This window comes from Gopherus evgoodei, chromosome 9 (genome assembly GCF_007399415.2).
Source record: "Gopherus evgoodei ecotype Sinaloan lineage chromosome 9, rGopEvg1_v1.p, whole genome shotgun sequence".
NCBI classification, from domain to species: Eukaryota; Metazoa; Chordata; order Testudines; family Testudinidae; genus Gopherus; species Gopherus evgoodei.
In genome coordinates this window covers 63469720-63492236 of record NC_044330.1, presented here as the reverse complement: position 1 = coordinate 63492236, position 22517 = coordinate 63469720, and the positions used below count along the sequence as shown (strand labels likewise).

Genomic DNA, 22517 nt, shown 5'->3' with positions numbered 1-22517 from the left:
TGGGCCCCTGTTGCTTGCGTTAGGGCCCCCAGGGATTGGGCCTCTGGAGCTATGGTTAACACACACGAGATTGGGCCCCTGGAGCTAGTTTTAGGGCCCCTTGGGGTTGGACCCATGGAGCTAGGGTTAGGGCCCCCAGGCGTTGGGCCCCTGGAGTTAGGGTACGGCCCCCAGGCGTTGGGCCCCTGGAGCTAGGGTTAGGGGACTCAGGGGTTGGGCCAATGGAGCTAGGGTTTGGGCCCCCATGGGTTGGGCCCCTGGAGCTAGGGTTATGTACCCCAGGGGTTGGGCCCCTGGAGCTAGGGCTAGGTGACCCAGTGGTTGGGCCTCTGGAGCTAGGCTTAGGGGACCCAGGGGCTGGGCCCCTGGAGCTAGAATTAGGCCCTCCATGGGTTGGGCCCCTGGAGCTTGGGTTAGGGCCCCGGATTTGATCCCTGGAGCTAGGGTTAGGGGATCCAGGGGTTGGGTCCATGGAGCTGTGGTTAGGGCACCCAGAGGTTTGGAACCTGGCGCTAGGGTTAGGGCTCCCAGGAGTTGCGCCCCTGGAGCTAGGGTTAGGGGACCCAGGGGTTTGGCCCCTGGAGGTAGGGATAAGGTCTTCAGGGGTTTGGTCCCTGGAGCTAGGGTTAGGGGACCCACGAGTTGAGCCCCGGTAGCAAGGATTAGGACCCCCACGGTTAGGCCCCTGGAGCTCTGGTTAGGTGACCCAGGGGTTGTCCCCCTGGAGCTAGGGTTAGGGCCCCCAGGGCTTGGGCTGGTGGAGCTAGAGTTAGGGCCCCTAGGGGTTAGGCCCCTCGAGCTAGGGTTAGGGCCCACAGGGGTTGGGCCCCTGGAGCTAGGATTAGGGGACCCAGGGCTTGGGTCCCTGGAGCTAGGGTTAGGGGACTCAGGGCTTGGGCCCCTGGAGCTAGGGTTAGGGGGCCTAGGGCTTGGGCCCCTGGAGCTAGGGTTAGGGCCCCCAGGGTTTCAGCCCCTCGAGCTAGGGTTAGAGCCCCAGCGGTTCGGTCCCTGGAGCGAGGGTTAGGGGACCGAGGGTTTGGGCCCCTGGAGCAGGGTTAGGGCCCCCAGGGGTTCAGCCCCTCGAGCTAGGGTTTGGGCCCCCAGCGATTTGGCCCCTGGAGCAAGAATTACGGGACCCAGGGGTTGGCCCCCTGTACGTATGGTTTGGGGACCCAGGGGTTGGGTCCCTGAAGCTCCGGTTAGGGCCCCCAGGGATTGGACCCCCAGAACTAGGGTTAGGGGACCCAGGGGTTCGTCCTCTGGAGGTAGGGTTAGGGCCCCCGGGGTTGGGCTGGTGGAGCTAGGGTTAGGGCCCCCAGGGTTTGGGCTGGTGGAGCTAGGGTTAGGGCCCCTCGGGGTTGGGCACCTAGAGCAAGGGTTAGGGCCCCCAGAGGTTTGGCCCCTGGAGCTAGGGTTTGGGGACCTTGGAGTTCGGCCCCTGGAGCTAGGGATAGGGTCATCATAGGTTTGGTCCCTTGAACTAGGGTTAGGGGACCCAGGAGTTGGGTCCCTGGAGCGAGGGATAGGGCCCCCAGGGGTTTGGCCCCTGGAGCTAGGGTTTAGAGCCCCCAGAGGTTGGGCGCCTGGAGCGAGGGTTAGGAGACCTAGGGGTTGAACCCTTGGAGCTCGGGTTAGGGCGCGCAGGGGTTGGGCCCCTGGATCTAGGGTTAGGGCACCCAGGGCTTGAGCCCCTGGAGCTAGGGTCAGGGGACCCAGTGGTTGGGCCCCTGGAGGTAAAGTTAGGGGCCCTAGGGGATGGGCCCCTGGAGCTAGGGTTAGTGGACCCAGGCGTTGGGCCCGTGGAGCTAGGGTTAGGGCCCCCAGGGGTTCAGCCCCTGGAGCGAGGGTTAGGGGACCCAGGGGTTGGGCCTCTGTACCTAGGGTTTGGGGACCCAGGGGTAGGACCCCTGGATCTAGGGATAGGGCACCAAGGGGTTTGGCCCCTGGAGCTAGGGTTAGGGGACCCTGAGGATGGGCCCCTCGACCTAGGGTCAGGGCCCCCAGGGGTTCGACCCCTGGAACTCGGGTTAGGGCCCCCAGGGGTTGGGCCCCTGGAGCTAGGGTTAGGGCCCCAAGGGGTTGAGCCCCTGAAGTGAGGGTTAGTGGACTCAGGGGTTGGGCTCCTGGAACTATGGTTAGCGGTCCCAAGTTGTGGGCCTCTGGAGCTAGGGTTAGGACCCCCAAAGGTTGGGCCACTGGAGCTAGGGTCAAGGCCCCCAGAGGTTGGGCCCCTGGAGCTAGGGTTAGGGGACCCAGGGGTTCGGCCTCTGGAGCTAGGATTAAAACACCCGGGGGTTGGGCCCCTGGAGCTAGGGTTAGAGCCCCCGGGGGTTGGACCCCTGGAGCTAGGGTTAGGACCCCCATGGTTTGAGCCCCTGGAGCCAGGGTTAGGGACCGAGGGGTTGGGCCCCTGGAGATAGGGTTAGGGCCCCCAGGGGTTGGCACCTGGAGCTAGGGTTAGGGCCCCCAGGGGTTGGGCCCCGGAGCTAGATTTAGGGCCCCCAGGGATTGGGCCCCTGGAGCTAGAGTTAGGGTCCCCAGGAGTTAGGCCCCTGGAGCTAGTGTTAGGCTCCCCAGGGGTTAGTTCCCTGGAGCTAGAGTTAGGGCCGCCAGGGGTTAGGCGACCTAGGGGTTGGGCCCCTGGAGCTAGGGATAGGGTTTAAAGGGGTTGGGTCTCTGGAGCAAGGGTTAGGGGACCCAGGAGTCAGGCCCCTGGAGCTAGGGTTAGGGCCCCCAGGGGTTGGGCCCCTGGGGCTAGGGTTAGTTTCCCTAGAGGTTGCTCCCCTGGAGCGAGGGTTAGGAGACCTATGGATTGTGACCCTGGAGTTAGGGTTAGGTCCCCTCGGGGTTGAGTCCCTGGAGCTAGGGTTAGGGGACCCAGGGGTTGGGCCCTGGAGCTCGGGTTATGGCCCCCAGGGCTTGGACCCCTCGAGCTAGGGTTAGGGCCCCCAGGGGTTGGGCCCCGGAGCTAGATTTAGGGCCCCCAGGGGTTGGGCCCCTGGAGTTAGGGTTAGAGCCCACAGGGGTTCGGTCCCTGGAGCAAGGGTTAGAGCCCCCAGGGGTTCGGCTGGTGCAGCTAGGGGTAGGGCCCCTAGGTGTTGGGCCCCTAGAACTAGGGTTCGGGCCCCCAGGGGTTTGACCCCTGGAGCTAGGGTTTGGGGACCCAGGGGTTGTGACCCTGGGCCTAGGGATAAGACCCCCAGGGGTTGGGTTCCTGGAGCTAGGGATAGGGAACCTGGGTGTTGGGACCCTGGATCTAGAGTTAGGGGACCCAAGGTTTGGGCCCCTGGAGCTAGGGTTAGGGCCGCCAGGGTTTGGGCCCCGGAGCTAGGTTTAAGGGCCCCAGGGGCTGGGCCCCTGGAGCTAGGGGTAGGACCCAAGGGGTTGGGTCCCTGGAACTAGGGTTAAGGGAACCAGGGGTTGGGCCACTGGAGCTAGGGTTAGGGCCCCCAGGGGTTGAGCCCCTGGAGCTAGGGTTAGGGACCCCAGGGGTTGGGCCAATGGAGGTAGGGTTAGGGTTCCCAGGGGTTGGGCGGCTGGAGCTATATTTACAGGACCCATGGGTTGGACCCCTGGAGCTAGGGTTAGGGTCCCCAGTGGTTGGGCCCCTGGAACTAGGATTAGGAGACCTATGGGTTGGACCCCTGGAGCTAGGGTTAGGGCCCCCAGGGGTTGGGCCCCTCGAGCTCGGGCTAGGCAACACAGGGATTGGGCACCTGGAGCTAGGGTTAGGCTCCCCAGGGGTTGGGCCCCTGGAGCTAGCGTTAAGGCCCCCAGAGGTTGGGCCCCTGGAGGTAGGGTTAGGGGATGCAGGGGTTGGGCCTCTGAAGCTAGGGATAGGGCCCCCAGGGGTTGGGCCTCTGGAGCTAGGGTTAGGGCCCCCAGGGAAAGGGCCCCTGGAGCTAGGGTTAGGGGACCCATGGGTAGGGCCCCTGCAACTAGGGTTAGGGCCCCCAAGGGTAGGGCCCCTGGAGCTAGGTTTAGGGGACCCAGGGGTAGGACCCCTGAAGCTAGGGTTAGGGCCCCGAAGGGTAGGGTCCCTGGAGCTAGAGTTAGGGGACCCAGGAGGACGGCCCTAGAGCTACGGTTAGGGCCCCCAGGGAAAGGGACCCTGGAGCTAGGGTTAGGGGACCCAGTAGTAGGGCCCCTGGAGCTGGGATTAGGGGACCCAGGGGTAGGGCCCCTGGAGCTAGGGTTAGGGCCCCCAGGGAAAGAGCCCCTGGAGATAGGGTTTGGGGACCCAGGGAAAGGGCCCCTGGAGATAGGGTTAGGGGACCCAGGGTTAGGGCCCCTGGAGCTTGGGTTAAGGCCCCCAGGGGTAGGGCCCCTGGAGCTAGGGTTAGGGCCCCCAGGGAAAGGGCCCCTGGAGCTAGGGTTAGGGGACCCAGGGGTAGGGCACCTGCAACAAGGGTTAGGGCCCCCAAGGGTAGGGCCCGTGGAGCTAGGGTTAGGGGAACCAGGGGTAGGGCCATTGAAGCTAGGGTTAGGGCCCCCAGGGGTAGAGCCCCTGGAGCTAGCGTTACGGGACCCAGAGGTAGGGCCCTAGAGCTAGGGTTAGGGCCCCCAGGGAAAGGGCCCCTGGAGCTAGGGTTAGGGGACACAGGGAAAGAGCCCCTGGAGATAGGGTTAGGGGACCCAGGGAAAGGGCCCCTGGAGATAGGGTTAGGGGACCCAGGGTTAGGGCCCCTGGAGCTAGGGTTAGGGCCCCCAGGGGTAGAGCCCCTGGAGCTAGGGTTAGGGGACCCAGGGGTAGGGCTCCTGGAGCTAGGGTTAGGGCCCCCAGGGAAAGGGCCCCTGGAGCAAGGGTACGGGGACCCAGGGTTAGGGCCCCTGGAGCTAGGGTTAGGGCCCCCAGTGGAAGGCCCCTGGAGCTAGGGTTAGGGGAACCAGGGGTAGGGCCCCTGGAGCTCGGGTTAGGGCCCCCAGGGGTAGGGCCCCTGGAGCTTGGGATAGGGCCCCCAGGGGAAGTGCCCTTGGAGGTAGGGTTAGGGGACCCAGGGGTAGGGCCCCTGGAGCTAGGGTTATTGCCCCCAGCGGTAGGGCCCCTGGAGCTAGGGTTAGGGCCCCGAGGGGTAGGGCCCCTGGAGCTAGATGGGGAACGCCCAGGGACACGGCTCAGAGAGGCTGCGGCCTCAGACTCAGCCAGCGAGAGAGAGCCGGTCCCCATCCCTGTCCCAGCTGCTGAATTCCAGGCCGTGTTGCAGAATAATCCATCCTTGCGGAAGCCCAGAGACAGGGCTAACCTCAATGCGGTACAGACCATGAGGAGAGGTTGCAAGGAGAGGTTCCTGTGGGAGAAGGGGTTCCTGTACCGAGAATGGGCTCCCCCAGGGGAAGTAGAGTCATGAGGGATCAGGAGGCAGCTGGTGGTTCCCCAGAAGTTTCGCCACAAGCTACCGTACCTGGCCCATGACATCCCTCTCACAGGGCACCAGGGAATCCGGCGCACCAGGCAGAGGCTGCTACAGAACTTTTACTGGCCTGGGGTCTTTACCCATGTCCGACAGTACTGCCAATCCTGTGACCCCTACGAGAGGATGGGGAAGGCCCTGGACAAGGGGAAAGCGGCTTTGAGGCCTTTGCCCATCACAGAAGAACCCTTCGAGAAGGTGACCATGGACATAGTGGGACTTCTCAGCAAGACGACCCGGTTGGGGAAGAAATACATGCTGGTGGTGGTGGATTTCGCCAGTCGCTACCCCGAGGCGGTGGCCTTGTCCTCTATCGAAGCAGACACCGTGGCAGATGCGCTGCTGACCATTTTCAGCCGGGTGGGGTTCCCCAAGGAAGTCTTAACGGACCAGGGGTCCAACTTCATGTCGGCCCTGCTCCAGTGCTTGTGGGAAAAATGTGGGGTCCAGCATAACTGGGCCTCAGCGTATCATCCCCAGTCCAACGGGCTGGTGGAAAGGTTCAACGGGACGCTGAAGATGATGCTAAAAACATTTATGAACCAGCACCCGCAGGACTGGGACAAGTACTTACCTCACCTGCTGCTCCCGTACAGGGAGGTACCCCAGGAATCTACCGGGTTTTCGCCTTCCGAACTGTTGTATGGAAGGCGGGTAAGGGGGCTCTGGACCTGATGAGAGACGAATGGGAGGGGAAGGCCACTCCTGAGGGAGAGTCGGTGGTGGAGTATGTCCTGACCTTCCGGGAAAGACTGGTCGAGCTCATGGGCATGGCCAGGGAGAATCTGGCCCGAGCCCAGAGGAAGCAGAAGGTCTGGTATGACCGCACGGTGCGGGCCCGCGCCTTCGCCACCGGGGATCAAGTGATGGTTCTCATCCCCGCGAGGAAAAACAAACTTCAGGCTGCCTGGGAAGGGCCCTTCAAGGTTATCAAGCAACTAAATGAGGTAAACTATGTGGTGGAGCTGTCGAACCAGTTACATCACCGTCGAGTGTACCATGTGAACATGATGAAGCCATACTATGACAGGGGGAATGTGGTGTTGGCCGTGTGTGGACATTGGGAGGAGCAGGGAGATGACCCTTTAGTGGATCTATTCCCTGGGACAAATGCTGTTTCCCCCCTGGAAGCGATTCCCCTCTCTGATCTGCTGACCCTGGCCCAGCACGCTGAGATGAGAGGGATGCTGCATCTATACCAACAGCTGTTTTCCAACCAGCCTGGATGCACTAATTTGACTGTCCACCGGGTGGAGACTGGGTCACATCCTCCTATAAGATGCTCCCCTTTTCGGGTCACTGGGAAAACTGCCCAGGACCTAGAAAGAGAGGTCAGGGACATGCTGGCTTTGGGGGTGATCCAGCCGTCTGCCAGCCCTTGGGCCTCGCCAGTGCTGCTGGTCCCCAAAAAGGACGGGTCAATCCAGTTCTCTGTGGACTATCGAAAGCTCAATGCCATCACCGTATCTGATGCCTACCCCATGCCCAGGCCTGACAAGCTCCTAGAGAAGCTGGGAGGTGCTCGGTACCTCACCTCTGAGGATCTTACAAAGGGCTACTGGCAAGTGCCGCTGGACGCAGATGCCAGGCTGAAATCAGCCTTTATCACCCCTCTGGGGCTCTACGAGTTTCTGACCCTGTCCTTCGGCCTCAAGGGAGCGCCAGCCACCTTCCAGCGCCTGGTGGATCAGCTACTGAGGGGGATGGAGCATTTTGCCGTGACGTATATTGACGACATCTGCATCTTCAGCCAGACCTGGGAGGACCACGTGTCCCAGGTTAAACAAGTGCTGAACTGACTCCAGGAGGCTGGGTTAACCGTAAAGGCTGAGAAGTGCAAGGTGGGGATGGCTGAAGTATCTTACCTGGGCCATCGGGTGGGAAGCGGCTGCCTAAAGCCGGAACCAGCCAAGGTGGAGGTGATCAGAGACTGGCCCGCTCCCCAAACCAAAAAGCAGGTCCAGGCCTTTATTGGGATGGCAGGGTACTATCGAAGGTTTGTGCCCCACTTTAGCGCCATAGCCACCCTCATCACTGAGCTGTGCAAGAAGGGGAAGCCAGACAAGCTGGTCTGGACCGAGCAGTGCCAGCAGGCTCTCCGGGTGCTGAAGAAGGCTTTGGTTAGTGGCCTAGTTCTGGCAAACCCAGATTTTGACAAGCCCTTTATGGTGTTCACTGACGCCTCAGACACGGGACTGGGGGCGGTGTTAATGCAGGAGGATGAAAAGGGGGAGAGACACCCCATCGTGTATCTGAGCAAGAAGTTCCTACCCCAGGAGCAGAACTAAGCGGCCATCGAGAAGGAATGCCTGGCCATGGTGTGAGCCCTTAAGAAACTAGAGCCATATCTCTTTGGGTGACACTTCACCGTGTACACCAACCACTCTCCCCTGTCCTGGCTGCACCAGATGAAACGAGTTAACGCCAAGCTCCTGAGGTGGAGCCTTCTCCTGCAGGACTATGACATGGACGTGGTCCATGTGAAGGGAAGTGCCAACCTGATAGTGGATGCGATGTCCCGGAGAAGGGGCCCTGAACTTCCCCAGGTCCCTGGGCAGAGTGACCCCGCTCAGTTCAGTCTCAAAGGGGGGGAGAGATGTGATGGAGTAGGGGCTGTCTGTGTGGGGGATGGGAGAGCTGGGGATGTCTTTAGGTGAGGGAAAGGATCTATAAGCCTGTAACCTGAGCCAGGTAGGAGGGAGGGGGTTAGCACCTTGGCCTGGGAAGTTGGACAAAAGAATCGGCAGGCTGGAGGAGGGGCAGTTCAATTTTGGTTTTGGGCTGGGTGAGGGGAATTCAGGGGATCCTATGCTGGACTTAAGCACTCTGAAACTCCAGAAGGACTCGATTGAGGGGTCCTGACTGTGCCTGCAAGCTCTGCTGTAACCTGCATTCCTGTTATCCAATAAACCTTCTGTTTTACAGGCTGGCTGAGAGTCACTGTGGGTCCCAGGAAGGGAGTGCCGTAACGGACTCCCCCACACTCCGTGAAAAATGGCCACTCCCCAGTCCCATCGCAGAGCTGGGAAGGGAACCCAGCGCCCCACCCCCGGAGGAACGACAGCTGTCCAGTCCCCTCACAGAGCTGGAAGGGGAACCCAGCACCCCGCTCCCGCAGGAACGGCCGCTCCCCAGTCCCCTCGCAGAGATGGGGAGGGAGGGCAGCGCCCTGCCCCTGCTTGAACAGCCGCTCCCCAGTCCTCTGGCAGAGCTGGGGAGGGAAAGCAGCGCCCCGCCCTGCAGGAACGGCCGCTATCCAGTCCCCTAATAGAGCTGGGAGGGAACCCAGTGCCCCACCCCCGCAGGAATGGCCGTTCCCCAGTCCCTTCGCAGAGCTAGGAAGGGAACCCAGTGCCCAACGCCCGGAGGAACGACAGCTGTCCAGTCCTCTCACAGAGCTGGAAGGGGAACCCAGCGCCCCGCTCCCACAGGAACGGCCACTCCCCAGTTCACTCACAGAGCTGGGGAGGGAAAGCAGCGTCCCGCCCCCGCTGGAATGGCGGCCCCACAGTTCCCTCACAGGGGTAGGGAGGGAAGGCAGCAACCAGCCCCCGCAGGAACAGCCGCTCCCCAGTCTCCTGGCAGAGCTGGGGAAGGAAGGCAGCGCCCCGCCCCCGCAGAAATGGCTGCTCCCCATTCTCCTGTCAGAGCTGGGGAGGGAACACAATGCTCCACCCCCACAGGAACGGCCACTCCCCAGTCCCCTCGCAGGGGTAGGGAGGGAAGGCAGCACCCCGTCCCCGCAGAAACGGCCGCTCCTCACTCCCCTCGCAGAGCTGGGAGGGAACCCAGTGCCCCGCCCAACCAGGAACGGCCGCTCTCCAGTCTCATAGACTCATAGACTTTAGGGTCAGAAGGGACCAATATGTTCATCTAGTCTCATCTCCTGCACAAAGCAGGCCACAGAACTCTACCCATCCACTTCTATAACAAACCCCTAACCTATGTCCGAGTTACTGAAGTCTTCAGATTGTGGTTTGAAGATATCAAGCTGCAGAGAATCCACCAGCAAGTGACCCATGCCTCATGCTGCAGAGGAAGGCGAAAAATCTCCAGGGCCTCTGCCAATCTGCCCCGGAGGAAAATTCTTCCCAACCCCAAATATGACGATCAGGTAAACCCTGAGCATGTGGGCAAGACTCACCAGCCAGCACTCAGGAAAGAATTCTCTGCAGTAACTCAGATCCCAACCCATCCAACATCCCATCACAGACCACTGGGCATACTTATCTGCTGATAATCAAAGATCAATTGCCAAAATTAGGCTATCCCATCATACCATCCCTTCCATAAACTTATCAAGCTTAGTCTTAAAGCCAGATATGTCTTTTGCCCCCACTACTCCCCTTGGAAGGCTGTTCCAGAACTTTAATCCTCTAATGGTTAGAAACCTTCGTCTAATTTCAAGTCTAAACTTCCTAGTGTCCAGTTTATACCCATTTGTACTTGTGTCTACATTGGCACTAAGCTTAAATAATTCATCTCCCTCCCTAAATAATGCCTTTCCCTCCCTAATTCCTCGCCGAGCTGAGGAGGGAAGGCAGCGCCCTGCCCCCCCAGAACAGCAGCTCCCCAGTACCCTCGCAGAGCTGGGGAGGGAACACAGTGCCCCGCCCCCGCTGGAACGGCCGCTCTCCAGTCCCCTCACAGACCTGGGGAGGGAAGCCAGGGCCCTGCCCCTGCAGGAATGGCCTCTCCCCAGTTCCCTCGCAGAGCTGAGGAGGAAAAGCAGCACCCTGCAAACGCAGAAATGGTTGCTCCCCAGTCACCTCACAGAGCTAGGGAGGCAATGAAGTGCCCCACCCCTGCTGGAACGGCCGCTCACCAGTCCCCTCACAGAGCCGGAGAGGGAAAACAGCGCCTCGCCCCCGCGAACTGCCGCTGCCCAGTTCCCTGGCAGAGCTGGGAAGGGAACCCAGCGCCCCATCCCCAGAGGAACAACAGCTGCCCAGTCCTCTAGCAGAGCTGGGAAGGGAACCCAGCACCTCGCCCCCCCCGGAAGGGCCGCTCCCCAGTCCTCTGGCAGAGCTGGGGTGGGAAGGCAGCGCTCTGTCCCCGCAGGATTGGCCACTCCCAATTCCCCTGGCAGAGCTGGGGAGGGAAGGAAACACCCCGCCCCAACTGGAACAGCCGCTCCCCAGTCCCCTCGCACAGCAGGGGAGGGAAGGCAGTGACTCACCACGGCGGGAACGGCCACTGCCCAGTCCCCTCGCAGAGCTGGAGAGGGAACCCAGTGCCCTGCCCCTGTAGGAACGGCTGCTCCCCAGTCTCCTGGCAGAGCTGGGGAGGGAACACAATGCCTGGCCCCGGCAGGAATGACCACTCCCCGGTCCCCCTGCAGAACTGGGGATGGAAAGCAGCGCCCCGCCCCCGCTGGAATGATGGCCCCACAGTCCACTCACAGAGGTGGGGAGGGAAGGTAGCGCCCCGCCCCCGCAAGAACGGCCGCTCCCCACTCCCTTCGCAGAGCGGGGAGGGAACCCAGCATCCTGCCCCCGCTGGAACGGGCGCTCCCCAGTCCCCTCGCAGAGCTGAGGAGGGAAGGCAGCGCCCCGCTCCCACAAGAACGGCCACTAGAGAGTCCCCTAGCAGAGCTGAGGAGGGAACACAGTGCCCCGCCCCCGCAGGCACGGCCACTCCCCTGTCCCCTGGCAGATTTCATCAACTATTAATGAAAACTAGGGTTGATAAGTCATATTCTTTGTAATATCAGGATGGTGGAATGGTCTAAAGTGCTAGTTATTAGACTCTTTTTTTTCTAATCCCTTGGGTGTTCTGGTCTCTGCATGGAGACGTGGTTTCACCTCCCACTCCTGATATTATCATTAATTCTATCTGGAGAATATGGCCTCACTTCAATCTCCTTTGGAACAATAGAACCCCATTTGCTTAGCTTTTCTATTCCAGTAGTTGTGAGAGAAGCTCCAAACCAGGGGGAAACAGGGCCTGTTCTCTCGACCCATCAATTTTTGTCTTCCTTCATTCCAAGCCATTCTGATACATCCGTATTTCCCACACTTTTATGAAACTTTAGAGTCATCATTTAATTGCCACACAACTGTACTTATGAAGTGAAGTGAAACACAATATTTTTAGGATATTCTTGCAGAAGAGTTTTGTTTTCTGACCTGGAATTGAACAGGGGCTACCCGAGGGGAACAATGCTACTCCCTTTTCTTGACTCATCCAAAAAACAGAAGTTCGTGGTGCCCTTTGTTTCCCTGTTGTTCAAATACCTGTCAGGGTGGCCTAGGGATACTTGGCCCGGACTCTCGGGGTCTCTCCCTGCCCTACCTTTCTATATGATTCTATTGTGTGGGTTTGTGCTGAGTTGTTTTACACAGTGTCACTTTGCACTCTGATGCATTGTTTCGTGTTGTATGGTTTTTGCACTGGCTTGTGTTGTGTTGGTTTGAGCTGAGCTCTTTTGCAGTGCGTCATTTTGCCCCATGGGGCGTTCATTTTCATGGTGCTGAATTGTCGGGCTTTGGACTCCTACGTGTTGTCTCTTTGTGCTGTGGAATGTCAGTTCACACTGAATTGTTAGATGTTAGATTGGGGTGTTTCCACTTTTGTTGTTTATACTGTTTTGCGATGGCATCGAATTATACAGCTGTACGGCTGCAAGGGCCCTGGAGAGGTCATGAAATCCAGCCCTCTCTGCTGAGGCAGGGCCAAGCAGAGACAATGCATTGGGGGCCATGTGTGGTCAAGTGCCCACAGCAGTCGGCCCAGGCAGGGAGCAGAAGGAGGGAACCAGAGCCAGTTGTCTATGGGACCAAGTATATACAGAGTATCCTTGACAGAGGTTTGTTCAACCTCTTCTTAAAAACCTCCAAGGACAGAGACTCCACAGACACCCTTGGGAGCCTAGAGCTTAACTACCTTCAGAGTTAGAAAGCTGTTCCCAATATCTAACGTGAATCTCCCTGGCTGCAGATTAAGCCCATTACTTCTTGTCCTACCATCAGTGGACATGGAGACCAATTGATCATTGTCCTATTTATAAAGACCAAACTTTTCCCTCTGCAATCATCCGTTAAATGGTTACTATCCTCTCTTCTTGCCTAGGGTACCATGGAAGAGGAGAAAATACCCTCTTAACATAGAATGCAAATGTCAGTTTGATCTCTCTTCATGTTTTACTGAAGCTCAGAGAGAGGAAGAAACATGACCTGCCGAAGAGAACAGAGAGTTTGTTTCATTTTGATCTGTGAGTATTAGCAGAAGAGTGACACCTAAGGTTTGTTGCGACCACCCACCATGGGGCTTGAATTTATGATGCTGGGATTAAGAGCATCATGCTCTACCAACAGAGCTAACTAGATTTAAAGTCAGTCAACTGCCCAGTCGCAGTGTAGAAGGTGCCCTGAAGGTGTTTATTTGTGAACTGAGGTTCCCTGTCTGAGGCCTGGTCTACAATACGCTGTTAAACCAATTTTAACAGCGTTAAATCGATTTAACGCTGCACCCGTCCACACTACACTGCTCTTTATATCGATTTAAAGGGTTCTTTAAATTGATTTAAAGGGCTCTTTAAATCAATTTCCGTACTCCTATAAAACGAGAGGAGTAACGCTAAAATCGATATTACTATATCGGATTAGGATTAGTGTGGACGCAAATCGATGTTATTGGCCTCATTATTTTACAGTAGCTACCCACAGTGCACTGCTCCAGAAAGCGACGCTAGCCTCGGACCATGGACGCACACCACTGAATTAATGTGCCTAGTGTGGACGCGCACAATCGACTTTATAATATCTGTTTTATAAAATCAGTTTAAGCTAATTCGAATTTATCCTGTAGTGTAGACGTAGCCTGACATTTGCCTTCTTTCCTGGTTTGTTATGTCTCCAGCGAGCAAACCAAAGCTGTCACTAGGCTGGTTAGATGCTGCTTTCTAGCCCAGTGAGCTGGGGTTGATTTAACATGCTGCCGCCATCAGCTGGTCAGAGCAACCAGGGTGGGAGGTTGGAATTTAGGATTCTCCCACCAAGGGGAGGTGCTGTTGGACTCATCTAGTGGGGGAGAGTCTGAAAAAATTTCTCAGCTCCCAGAGAGGGGGCAGACAAGCTGGTGCCACACACACATTTTCACAGGGAATCAGGCCCCCCCTTGGGAAAAAACTCAAAAGAAGCCCAGACCCAGGAGTGTCAGAGAAGGGAATCACTGTTTGCTTTAAGAGATGGGTGAGGGAAACCTGCAGGTCCTTAGATCCCTCCAGCACCTGATAGAACCATTTGTGGGGAAAGTCTAGGAGGACAAGGGCCTTGGAGCTGTTGTGCAATCACTATGCTCTCAGCAGAAGGGTCCAGGGAGCTCTGCTCTCAGAACTCACAAGATGGCAAAGTTCAGAGCCCCGTTCCACGGAGTCAGACTGTGATCAGTTCACAGCAAGGGGAAGCAACACCCCTTCCTTGGTCTCTATGCTAGAGCTTCTATCATCTGAGTGTCCTTCCTGCAAGAGTCAGCTGCTGAGAGGGTTGCGATGGGGTAAATGAAAGCAGAGGAGGATTGTTCCTCATGGGTTTTTTTTTTGTGTGTTTCTGTGATCCTGCTGGAGGAAGCATGATTCGAGTTTGTTTCAGTGGCTTGTGTAGGGCTGAGGTTGTGACCCTGAGTACAGGGGTTCCTGCACTCTCTGTTCTTAATCCCTCAGGGAGTGGACAATGGAGTGGTTTCAGAAAGTGGATAGAAAGTAGCCTAAGAAAGTATAGCATAAGTGAGGAAAAAAAAAATTAGTGATCTAGTGTTTAGGATTTGACATTTTCACTGCTCTGGCCTGGGTTTGATTCCCAGTCAGGGAAAAGTAACTTTAAACCAAAAAAGCTTCAGTTATTCTTCACTTGCAATGTAAACAAGCCTGTGGTTTTTTCCTGATTCTCCCATCTTCCCAGTGTCTCCATGGCAGGGCTGGCTCCAGGCACTAGGGATGGCCAATGGAATGGGGAGGCTTCTGCAGCAGTTGGGCCCTCTCACTCCCTCTTGGAGAGAAAGACTTCTGCCAAAAGTGGCAGAGGTAGAGCTGCCGCCGATTGCAGCTTTTTTATTTTTTTTTTCCGCTTGCGATGGCAAAAATGCTGGATCTGGCCCTGCTCCATGGAAGACAATTTGTTAAATCCCAGATGAGTGGAGTTAAATCAGTTCTCAGCCTGAGTCCTTAGGTCTTAATCCTGAGGATGTTGTCCCATCATGGGGCCATTTCCCTCCTCTCTTTCATACAGAAGCAGAATTTTCCTTGCACAGACACAGGAACAGCAAGATCTTTCTCTGTCCCTTGTGCAAAGCAGGGGGCCAAATTCCATGGAAACAATGGATGAGTTGGGTCCCTGGGCACATCCAGCCCTGGCTGTGAGATGTTCCCTCCCCTCTTTCTTTATGCTCTTGTTGTTATTTCATGGATTGTCTGGGATGGGGGAAAAGCTGAGTTCACTCCAGGTGGAGAGTAAAAAGGACCCTCAAAGTCTCAGGCCCCAACCCCTGCTACCAGGATCACTGAGGTGCTGGGGATTTGAGTAGGAAAGGGACTGTGTGAATTGTCAAGGTGGGGAATGAATAACAATCTACAACTAGATCCACCTCATTAACCACTGACACAGGCTAATCCTGCTGCAGATAGAAGGGAAACTGGGAGTGATTCTTTGCTATGCAGCCATGGAAACAGTGACTCAATTGCACCGCAGTGAATGTGCTGGGGAAAGCTGGACTTCACAGGCAGGTGGAAACACCTAGAGCTCCCCATCCCACTTCTGCCACCAGGGTGAGGTGTTGAGCTGCTCACAGCATACCCCACAATGACCTTGCATCAGGGGATTGCAGCACCCCCACCACCCAATGCAGGGGAGAAGGCTGAGTGTATCTCTGCATCCTGAGTCCAGGGCACAAACTCTCTCTGCCCCACACATAGAATCATGCCCTGCTGAAAAGTGACCCTTATGAACAAATAAACTCCAGGAGAGCAGGCCTGGCCCTCAGAGAGGGGAATGGGCTTCTCGTGAAGCTTGTAGGTCACTGGATGCAGTGAGAACAGGTGTGCTCTGAGTATAACCCATAGCAAACACAGCCCATCTGGGGATATAGCTCAGTGGTAGAGCACATGCTTTGCATGTATGAGGCCCTGGGTTCAATGCCCAGCATCTCCAGATTTGTTTTTTCACCCTGCTGCTTTGCTCATGCCCAGAGGGGATGTGGCCCACCAGTCTCCCTGCACCAGTTTCAGTCCTGCTCAGTGAGGTGCAAGTGCCAATTGCATGGAAGGTCTGGGGGGTTTCTGCTCCGAAGTCACCTTGGTACATTTAAGATTCCCACCTGCTGTGCTGCTTGGGACAAGGGTAGATGAGAAGGGCGAATCCTCCAGCACTGGAGGGAAAGGTCCCATCTGCTCAGACTGAGAGGCAAGGAAACAGAGGGGCAGTCAGTGCTCAGAGAGGAGAGAGGTCAGTGATGTACACCCAGCAGGAGACACTGTCTTTTTGAGTAATAATAATAATAATTGGAGATATACCAATCTCCTAGAACTGGAAGGGACCTTGAAAGGTCATTGAGTCCAGCCCCCTGCCTTTACTAGGCAGGACCAATTTTTGCCCCAGATCCCTAAGTGGCCCCCTCAAAGATTGAACTCACAACCCTGGGTTTAGCAGGCCAATGCACAAACCACATATCACAGGGATAGCTGCATTAACCAGGATTTGTAAAAAGTGAGAGACCTGTGGCACCTTATAGACTAACAGATGTACAGGAGTTTAAGCTTTGAGGGGTGAATCCCCATTTCATCGGATGAATGGAGTGGGAATTCTGTGACTGGCTAGCCAACTACAAAAGCAATTTCTCCTCCCTTGGCTTTCACACCTCAGCTGCTAGAAGAGGGCCTTATCCTTCCTGATTGAACTAACCTCCTTATCTCTAGACTGATTCTTACCTGCATATTTATACCTGCTCCTGCAAATTTCCGCCACGTTCATCCGACGAAGCAGGTATTCACCCACAAAAGCTTATGCTCCAATACGTCTGTTAGTCTATAAGGTGCCACAGGACTTGATGTCTTTTTGAGGTGAGTGCAGCTTGCTTGGGATGGTGCTGACGATGGATAGAAAAAAGGCTGGAATCAATGACAGATGAGACCACAGAAGGGGAAGGGGAATAGCAGTCCCACAGAAGGTCCTGGGTGCTCAGATGCCCCAGTTATTGCACCCTGGCCTGTTGTAGAGAGAGAAAAAACACCGAGGGACCCAGCCCTCCTAACAGTGATCCCATGGACAAGAACCTGGTTGGGAGTGGGGTGAAGGTTCCCTGTGGGCAAAGTGGAGCTGAAATCCCTCAGTGTCCTGGAATTTAAGCAATGGAAGCTTCAAACTCTGCACGGGTGTGGGCTGAGGTGCATCAGCAGAAGGTTGGGCTGGACAGGGGCGGCAGGTTTGTATGGTGGTGGCCAGAATGGGACCAAGTCCTGCCCGACCCCCGCCCACACACCTGCCTAAGGCTCTTGGATGGAGTTTGAGTGTGGGTTTGGGGTCTGGGTTGGGGTTGGGGATGCAGGAGAGGATGAAGGATGCAGCATTTACCTTGGACATCTCCCAAAAGCAACCTGCACCCCCCTCTGGCAGGAGCCCTACGGAGGAGGGCTGGGGGCATCTCTGAGCATGGCTGCCCGCAGACTCCACCCTTGCAGCTCCCATTGCCACAGTTGGCAGAGTTGGCACTTGGGGTGGGGGCAGCACGTGGAGACCCCCCCCACAGGGGCCCCAGGGACGTACCAGCCACTTTCGGGAGTGGTGTGCCACATGGAGCAAGGGTGGGCAGGATACTGCCTTAGTTCCCTTGTGTTGCTGGCGGTGGTGGCAGGGATCCCCGGGCCCTTTTAAATTGCTCAGGGGCAGCAGGCGGGACCAGAGGGAACACTCCCAAGGGCATAACATTGCTTTGCACAACAATAAATCTTGGAACAGGAGAGAAATGAAATGGCAGCAGAACCTAAGGAATTAAAAGCTTCCGGATTCATGAGTGTGCACTGACTCCAAACGGAAACTGTAATTTGACTCACTTTGTGTCTGCGGCCAGTAAAATATCAGGACAAAATCATTCCAGTGAACGTGACCCTGAGTTTGAGGAGGCTTTGGTCTTATTAAAATACAACTAGCATGTTTCACTTGTGTTTTTAAAGGTGGCTTCCCCAAGCAATCCCAAATTGTTCTTTCCACAACTGACTGATGGGGGGCAGCAGGGGATCTCCCCAATCTGGGGGAGTCTCTCTGGGCCCCACTTTTAATTCTCCATCCTTTCTCCCCCTAATCACAGACACCCTTCTACTCCCCAATATCAGTGTTTTGAGCGACCCCTCTCTCCTTTTATGGGATACAGACTCTGTGACAGAGACTGACTGGGGCTCCTCTCTGCATGGTCCCAATGGGGAAGGAAAGAGACTGGAGGTAAGGGGGAGAAGACGGGCAGAAGGAGTCAAATGGGGCTAATTGAGGAGATTTTCTTCCTGTTAAAATGTACTGGAGTCTGATGGCTGAAAAGCCGCATCTTGAGTTAGGTTTGATGCATCAGCCTTACAATCGCCAGGCAAAGGTGTGACCCACAGAGACTGATAACTGCCTGCTTCCCAACTTTGTCTAAGAAGCACCTGCACTGGTGGAACAGGTTAGTGCAGAGGGGGATATTGCTGGGGTTATGAATTCAACCCTTATCTACAGCCCTGCTTTCTATTCCTTGTGTAGTTCCCCCAACTTGCTTTGCTTAATTCACATGGAAAGTACCCTACTAGGAAAAGGAGAGTAAGTTCTAAAATGTGGCAGTAGGTGCACAGCTTGGAAACATCCCCCCTGTGCTGCCATTAGTTCCGGTAGATTGTCCTCTGGCAGCATAAATTGAGTTCTTTGCTGCTGTGAAAGCTGCCAGGAAAAGTCTCTGGTCACCAGAGCTCCCTTCTTCTTCCAGCACATCCCTTGGCTCCTTCCCTGCCCCAGTCACTGCTGTAGCAGGGTCCTATATGCACTGAGCCTAAAGCTTTCCCAAGCCTTCTTAGTGCAATTGGCAGCACATCAGTCTTGTAATCTAAAACTCCTGTTTTCAAGCCTCAGAGAAAGCAATGAGTTCCACTCCCTACTTCAGATTTTCTACACGAGATCAGAGAAAAGAAACTAGAGGAGAGTGGTTTCTAGACACCCTCCCACCCATCTAACACACACACAGATTTTTCTAAGGCATTAACTTTTCCTTCTCTCTGGAGCTTGTATTCTCTATAGAGCAAAATAAAACTAAAACATGCAAATCCAAGCCTAATACAGTATGAAACTCAATAGAGTGGCAGGAGCTTCCTTACAGTGTGTGTGTGGGGGCACTGGCATCCGAACTGTGACACGCCCAGGACACCCCTTCCCTCGAGGAGGCTCTTACCTTCTAAACAGGGATGGCTGTTTTCTAGTAAAATCAGGAAAAGGGAAGGAGAAAACTCAAAAGAGGTTCCTCCTGGCGCTCACATACGTGAACCCAAATACTCTCTCAGTCCTCAAAGAGAGACCTGGAGAAGGAGACTTGCTGAAGCAAAGCCACAGGGATCTCTGAGGTTTCCCTGGCCCCTCGCTCCTGTCCTGCCTGGCTGATGTCAGCATCTCTCTGTGAGGTCACCACCTCCCTACCACCTTTGACCAATAGTCTGAGGTCCAGCAAAAGGCCTTTGTGATGTCACTGTCTCACCCCTCCTTGCTGTGCTAATGTCCTGCCCCTGGCCAGGCACTTTGGAGGTTTGAGCTACTCCCTGTGGATCACCCCACTCAAAGAACGTTCATTCTAAGCAGCAAGCCGGCTAGACAGTAAAACATCAGACGCTGCTCCCAATGCTACACTCAGTTTTTCAGAAATTAGTCGACTTTATGGCCAGAAGAGACCATTAGAGCATCTAATCTGACCCCCTGCATATCACAGGCCTCCTGTATGACACAATAGCTACTTTGGGGACAAACACATTCCAGAAAGGCATCTAGTCTTCATTGAATGACATCAGGAGATGGCGAATCCACCACTTTCCTTGGTAGCTTGTTCCTGTGGTGAAACATCCTCGCTGTTGATTATTTGTGCCTTAAGTGTAATATGAATTTGTCTCTTTTCACCTTCCAGCCATCGGGTCTTGTTATGCTTTTCTCTGCTAGATTAAAGAGCCCTTTAATAGCCAATCTTTTCTCTCCATTAAGGCACTTCAATGAAGTCACCTTTCAATCTTCTTTTGATAAGCTAAACAGGTCAAGCTCTTTCAATAGCTCACTAGAAGGCATTTTTCTCCAGCCCTCAGAACATTTGGTGGCTCTTTGCTTCCCCAGCTCCAATTTCACAACATCTTTTTCAAATGAGGACACCAAAACTGGAGGCAGTATTCCAATATCAGTCTCACTGATGTCGTGTCACCTCCTGTGACGTTATTGACATAATCTGTAACTCTATAGATCACCGTTGCGACCACTGTTCTATATTTGCAACCAATATTGTAGAAAGGTTGCCGTTTAAGGGGTGTATGGAGAGATTCTGATTGGCTGATTACAATGATGCTATCTCTAGATGTGTATCATTTTTGTAGTTGACGTTATGAATATTGGCTCTATGCTGCCCGTTTTTCAAACTTGTGCTATGCTTCCGGGGAACACCCCAGCCAGAAAAGCTGGTGTCAGTTCTGCCTAACTTGCTTGATGGCTCATTAAGGACCATGAGCTGTATAACTGACCCATTGAGAGAAGGCAGATATCCCTTGTGACTTAGCAAGGTATGCAGGGACCTGCCTATGGACAGAACTCTAAGGTTTTTCTATGCCACGTGCTGGATAGAGTGTTCTTGGGACAAAGAAAGCAAACTTCACATGGCAAGAGACTATACAAGGCTGATGCTTCATCTCCATCTTGTCTCCAATCCTGCTTCATACCTCTGGAGGGACTTTGCTACAAACTGAAGCTCTGTACAAAGGACTGAATGACCCATCCCAGCTGTGGATGGACTTCAGAGACTTGATTTGAACCTGTAGAGTTTGCAGAGGAAGCTGTGCGGCTCTGTCCACAATGGCTGAGAAACGTCAGGTAATTGTTGTCTTCTGTAACTTCCACGGGAGCCCAGCACAGACAATCTGGAGAAAGCGGCGGAAGCTATGCGGCTCTGTTCACCCCAGAGCCCCACGGGGAGAATATAGAGAAAGAGGAGTCATTCTTCACCTGCGCTCCCGGAAGAGCTGCTAGGACTCCTTCCTTTTCTACCCTCTCCCTCCCAGCAAGAAATGTTATCAAGGACCAGCGTTAGGGGAACTGGTGCCCTGGGCAAAACATGTACTTAGGCACTTCCCCATCGCCCCTGGACGATCCCCCTCCCCCTTTACCGCTAGCTCCTGCACTCTCAACCCTTGTGCCTCCTTCACCCCAACTCCTGCCCCCTCCTGTGCCCTAACCTCTACGCTGTGTCCCCTTTGCCCTTAACTCCCACACTCCCCTCCTGTGCCACCAGCCATTGCCCCTCTACTGCACCCCCTTCACCCCTAACCCCTGCACACCCTCCTGCACCCACGTGGGGACACTGACCTGTGTGCATGGAGCAGCTGGCATTGCTGCCTGCTCCTCCCTGGAAAGCTGCTCCTACGGGCACCCATAGGAGCTGTGGGGGCGAGAAGCGACATCATCCGAGCTCCCTGCATCCAGGTCACTTTCCTCAGCCAGGCTGCATAAGAGGAAGGCAGAGAGCAGCAGCTTCTGATGCTCCCCTCACAGCATAGCCCAGGTGGGGAAAGTGACCAGGACGCATGGAGCACACAGTGTTGCTCCTCTCTCCCCACAACCCTCTATGGGGCCATGGAGGAGCATTGGGGCAGGGGAGAGCAGTGAGCACCTTCGCACTGGCACATGGTGCCCTTTGACCCCCTGGAGCCCTGGGCGGCTGCCAGGGGGCCCCATCCCTAAGGCCGGCCAGGCTCCCCAGCACGAACAGCAGAGAACACAGGGAGACTGGACAGTAGTAGCCTGGGCGGCTCGTAATGGAGGCTCGGGGGGTGGGACTCAGCCTCTCGAAACCTTGCGTTGCCAAGGGGGCAGTGGGGCCCATGACTAGGTGCCCTGGCCAAATTGGGCCCCCCTGGAAAACTCTGCCCCATGTCAGCCCCAGGGCTGGGGGAGCTCCCACTCCCTGCTACGGCCCGGGAGCTGCAGCAGGGGCACAGAGCTTCTCTGGTCTTGGGGCCACAGTGGTGCAGGGGTAAAGGAGTGCTAGGGTGGGGCCAGTGGGGGAAGGGGTGGAACAGAGGTGACATAGTGGATGGGGCCATGAGTGGAAGGTGTAGAACGGGGACAGATCCACAGACAAAAGTAGGGGGTATGATTCTGGTGCTGGAGTCACTGCACTTGTTCTCCCTTTCCCTGGGCTTTGGCATCACTACCCCTGATTAGCGAGTAGGCTTCAGTGCTCCCCAAAATGTGGGGTGTGACTCCTAGGGGGACACAGAAGAACATTCATGGGGGCACCTCAGGGCCTGAGCCAGCCCCCATGGAGGGAGCAGCACGGAGCCCCACTCTGTCCCAGCTTTTCCTCAACCCCACCCTCAGCCTGGGCCTCTGGCTTGCAGCTCAGCCTTGACCCCCTTCACCCTTGTCTGCACCCCTCTCCACAGCAAGCAACAGCCCCACTCCCAGCCCTGGTTTTCGACTGTGGCTTCTGAGGGGCCACATGTATGGATAAGAGGTTAAAGTGTGTAATGTTTGGGGACCACTGGTTTAGGATGATGTCCTCAATCACTTCTATACAGTCCAATAAAAGCTATTCCTCACCCACCTACCCCTCCATCAGGACCCACTAGGTATGTTCTGCTGCCCTTCACTCATGCAGGAAGGATAATAACATTTCATACCACTCAGTGCTAAAGTGATTTGTAACCTGCCACCAGCCAAAACCGGTCATTTTGGGGAAGCGGCCCCATGATGCTGCATACCTAGGCAGAGTAGGTGTGTCTGTGCAAACATGGTCTGTTCCTGAAGTCTTTCCCCCAGCTCCTCACTAGATGTGAGGGGGAAGCTTATTCAGCCCCTGCTTCTGCTTAGTATTTAAAAACTCCATATTGTCCCTATCACTGCCGGCCTTAGA

The 22517-nt window shown here is 55.7% G+C and overlaps 1 non-coding gene across 1 annotated transcript; it reads left to right on the top strand.

The window, feature by feature from the left end:
* Positions 1 to 15484: 15484 nt before the first annotated feature.
* On the top strand, positions 15485 to 15556 carry TRNAA-UGC. Its single transcript has one exon. It is a non-coding gene; the product is annotated as a tRNA-Ala (tRNA).
* The last annotated feature ends 6961 nt before the right edge of the window (positions 15557 to 22517 follow it).